Genomic DNA, 5,008 nt, shown 5'->3' with positions numbered 1-5,008 from the left:
TGTTGTGATTTAGCGCTATATAAATAAAATTGAATCGAATCGAATTGAATTGAATAAAGTCAAGTTGTGGCACCGTATCGTCGATTATAGCCTACCGGTTTATCTTGAACTATTAGAAACGGGATTCAGGACTGTTACATGGGATTGTGTTGGGCTATGTTTCATTTAATATTGTCCCATTTTATCCCAACTTCTTCAGCGCCGTAAATGCGTCAAAGTCGCCGCCAACACGCGGGGACTTTTGATTAGTTTTACGGAGCGTCTTCGTTACGAACAGTGGACAAAATCCTTAATGAAACACTTCGGTGAACACAACTTCGGAACCGTTTCCGCCCCGTTCCGCCCCAGGTAGGTCGACGCTAGGCACCGGAGCGTGACGTCGCTCAGTCCACAGGTTGTAACGAGACTTTTAAAAATCCCCGAAACTCACTTTTCCCAGTCGGAGAGACTCTGGAGAACAAGCGGCGGCTCCTCCGGTACAGCCTGCTTCCCACGCCGTCCACAGCGCCGTCCTCCTCGCTCACCGTTACCCGCTGTCGCCGCTCCGGGGACCAGGTGTGCTGCTGCCCGGGGGAGGAAGGGAAATGTCAGCGCGTTGAATCACTCCACCCTCTTCTCTTCCTGCTGCTGTGTCTCTATCCCTCTATCCACGTTTCCCCCCGGCTCCACTCCCCCCCCGCACCACTCCTCATTGCGCAATTCCCCCCAGTTTTGTCACACGCCCATTGTGGAACAAGCTTCTCCCTAATCTTTGGAGTGGATCCGGATCCGAATCAACTTTATTTGCCAGTTATGAGGACACATATGAGCAATTTTGCTTTGGATCATAATTGCTCACAATGTGCTTACACATACAAAACAAACATATACACACTAATATATACACACTAGTATATACACTCTCTTAACAGAAACAATATAGACAGGTTGAGGCAATAGTGTAATGAAGAGTGTAAAGTATGCAGGAGTCAAATATTATAGTTATTTTAATTGTGGTGCACAGTGCAAAGGGTGCTAGAACAAATAGTATTATGTTATTATATTACAATATGAACAGCATATATTTTTGTGTGTATTTGTATATTTTGATGACACTACTCATGTAGGATTTTAAATGAAGGGCTTTTACTTTTTTTTACGTTGTAAGTTTTACATTGTAGCCTACTAATAGTACTTTCACTTATGACGTCTGAATGATGCATACACTGATATGGGACATCATGATATATCATGATATCATGATACCTGTGATATCAGATATTCGTCAAAACTCTGAAAACTCTGGAACGCATATGTACTGTACCTATTTTAATTATTGGGCTTAGCTATTTGTATGCATATACGTATGTATGTATGTTTTTTTGTGTGTGTCTCCTTTGTGTTATTTCTGGAAGTCAGTTTGTCTGTATGCATTTATGTTTGTGTGTTTGGTTTGTACCCCTCTTGTACTGTGTTATGTGTACTTTTTATCTGGACCTTGAGTCTTTAAAATAAATAAAGATAAGAATACATACTATAGTACACATACTACGTTAGACCAGAGATGGCAAAAGTACTCACTTTCCGTACTTAAGTAGAAGTACAGATACTTGTGTTAAAAAATACTCCGGTAAAAGTGGAAGTGCTGATTAAACTTCTTTACTCAAGTAAAAGTAACAAAGTACAGGCTTGGAAATTTACTTAAAGTATAAAAGTAAAAGTAGCCTTGCGAAAGCTTCCTGGAGCACTCAAATGTTACTAGAGAAACGCTGAGGAACTTCAGTGGACATGGAGGACATGTCTTTATATGGCAAAGGCTACATTTTAAATGGATGTCTGCCAATAGGTCTAAAACATAACATATATGATTATAATGACAGAAACTGGGGCTCCAGGTTAATAAGATTCTGACTTATTAGCAAGATATGAATTCAGTTGTGATTCTGTGAGAATTCACAGATCCAGTTTCTATTTTTAATCTTTCCCCCTATAAACATGTAAATTAATCTACATGTAGGTGTGTGCTCAAATATTGCTTCTGGAAATAAAATAAGGATTAAAATATGAATGACTAAACAGACATTAATGAAGAAGTTCCCCAGCACACCTGGCCAGGAGTCCTTCTTGATGCCTACTGTCTCAAACATCTCTCTAGATAAGGCGGAGGATGATGGGATGTCTTGGTGTTTCTTCATTTCAATCATGTCGCCCTCCATCTACCTATGTGCTAACGTTAGCACCACCATACTACTATGTGCTAACGTTAGCACATCTATACATGTGCACGTAGCGCCATCAAGCCTCAATGATTTGCTGTGAATTAATGCAGAATGCTGAATCTGTTGAGTTGTCTAGTGGTGCGTCAAATGCAACGTACAGTAGATATAATCCCATCCATTTAGATTGAATTTGGTATTGATGACGTAAACAATAATAAGGATAACTCAGTGAAATTATGTGAAAGTTGAGGACTAGATTAGGACTGGATTAAAGATGATTCGGTTTCCAACTTCCCCCCAGGTCTGTCTGTTAAACAGACGGAGACAACTTCTCTCTAGCTAAGTTTCCATCACTTGTCAACTGAATACAGTATCTGGAGTTCGGTAAAAAAAACAAAAAAACTCCTGCGAATAAGCTGTGAAATGTTGATTAATATCAACGTGCAACCTAGCTAACAGGTGAAGAACACACCAAAACCACTAGCTAACTTACTTTAAATGTGAAGAACTATAGACTAATAACAGGCTTAAGTGAACTGACAAATGAGTTATACGACTTACAGTTCTCAAAGACGCACACACAATCTCAGCTGTTATCTCGGGACAGTTGTCTACTTTTCATTTCTCTCACTTTTCTCTCCGTGTAGCGCGCGCACCCGCTCGCGGTGTGTGCCGCGTGTCCGCGCTATTGTCCGACATAACCTCTTGTACAAAACGAAAGTAACGAGCCAATTTTTAAAATGTAAGGAGTAGAAAGTACCGATATTTGTGTTAAAATGTAAGGAGAGAAGTAAAAAGTCCACAAAAATAAATAGTAAAGTAAAGTAAAAATATCGAAAAATCTACTGAGTACAGTAACGAGTACTTGTACTTCGTTACTTCCCATCTCTGCGTTAGACACAGGTCAGTGGTTAGACCTAATGTCTTCTAACGGAGCCCCCTCAACAGGGTCACAAGATAAATCTGGGGGGGTCATGACATTAATGGGGTAGAAGAGACTATGTTTTTTAAATTATTTTCCACCACTGCACCCTTGAACCACTGGTGTAGTGGGTATACTGTACTGTATATGGGCCAGAATGGGACACTGGGGGTGGGGGGGTCTGGATGCTCTCCACCAGGCAAGTTTTGAGCATCAAAGACTTCATTTCCTGCATTCTGATACACTTTTATGAACCAATTTACTGTAGAAATACCTTTGTTTTTAGCCTATTCAAATATATAAAACACAGATGACAATTCTAAATATGTCAAAAATATAATGGAAAGTATGTCTTTGCGTGTCATGGAGTATTTTTAAGAAGGTAAGGAAATCCAGGAGCTAACTAGTGGGTATGATGTGACACACTACACCTCTCTCTTCCTCCTTCTCTCCATCTGTATGCAACTTATCCCATTAATGCGGTTACTAACTCAACTTCTTCCCTTTCCCGAGTCTTGTGCTCTCTGCCCCCCCCCCCCCCTCTCACCTATCGCATTTAGCAGGTGTTTCTGGCTCTGGATCTGTGGTGGAGTCACTGCTGCCTCCAGTTCCTGCTCGACACCCTCTGCTACAATTCTCCATGTCTCTGTCTGTCTTTCTCTGTCTCTTTCGCTCACCCCCAACTGGTCGAGGCAGATGCCCCCCCCACCCCGAGCCGTAGTTCTGCCTCTTAAAGGAAGTTTTTCCTTGCCTCTGTGGCTTAGTGCTGTCTCTTGGTGGGAACTGTTGGGTTTCTGGAAATAACATCCCAGAGTCCGGTCTAGATCTGCTCTTTTATGAAAAGCGCAATGAGAGCTTTTGTTGTGATTTAGCGCTATATTCATTGAATTGAACCACTGCCTTAACCCCTCTTCCACACTAAAACTAAGTCAACAATTATACAAGTATTAGGTAATCAATTAAAAGTGTAGAACCTTTTCAAGAAATCTAACGGTACAATGAGTCTCTGCTTTAAACAATAAGGAGGCTGTAAACATGCTTATGGTTTTATGTAAAGACATCGTCATTTGTTTTACGAATAAACCTGCAGGAAGTTAAATGGTGAATCATTTGAAACATTCAGGTAATCTTTTTAAAATCCATACTAGGACACCTGCTAGTCCCAGAAACCCTGAAGCACGGCCCTACACATCTTCATACATTACAGAGCACTGCTTTCTGAAGAACTAAAAAAACCTCTTAACCTCACGTATGACTGATAATATCCCAGCACTATATGTTCTGGAAGATGTGCCATTTTATTACGATTTTTAATCCCTATACGCTAATAAAAATAACAGCAAGAGTTTACAAATATAGCCATTTTATTAATGACTTGGGGGGGGGAAAAAGCTTAACAACAAGAAATACATGCATGCAGGGTATGTATGAGCTATTATCCTCCTTTTCTTATTCACAACACACATTTCTTACAGTTTAGTACTGAATTACAGCGGTGAAGCAATAAAATAATTTCATGTATATGCTAGTTTACACACACATAAAAAATAAAATTAAAAAAAAGACACTTTCTCCAATGTGTTTGAAATGAATACAAACAGTGTTACTCTCCGTTAAATCCTCAACCTGCCACCCGCAGACCTAATCCTTACCAGGGGCATTTTATTGTTTTACATAAACAAACCACATTGATCATGAGAAGACTTAATAGTATAATAAGGACAATTTTCTGATTCAGTACTGCATGGTCAAAAATATTGTAACTGTATCCCAGGACACATGACAACAACCTTAAAGTCTGTGTTTTATAAAATATTAATATCATTAGGTTAGAGTTCAAACTTTTCAACCCATATTTCAACTAAAACAATGGTTGTCCCCCCCCCCC

General features: G+C 39.9%; 1 protein-coding gene across 4 annotated transcripts in view; it reads right to left on the bottom strand.

The window, feature by feature from the left end:
* Positions 1-5,008, bottom strand: part of sh2d5 (SH2 domain containing 5) — a gene marked incomplete at its 3' end in the record, with an annotated part of 18,904 nt that overhangs the window by 4,549 nt on the left and 9,347 nt on the right. The window contains 2 exon segments of one of the 4 annotated variants that reach the window (XM_032514234.1): positions 431-563; positions 2,760-2,773. 4 annotated transcript variants of the gene reach the window in all.

Source organism: Etheostoma spectabile, chromosome 4 (genome assembly GCF_008692095.1).
Source record: "Etheostoma spectabile isolate EspeVRDwgs_2016 chromosome 4, UIUC_Espe_1.0, whole genome shotgun sequence".
In the NCBI taxonomy this organism is placed as follows: domain Eukaryota; kingdom Metazoa; phylum Chordata; class Actinopteri; order Perciformes; family Percidae; genus Etheostoma; species Etheostoma spectabile.
The sequence above is the reverse complement of the archived record's forward strand: the minus strand, read 5'-3'. Positions and strand labels throughout refer to the sequence as shown.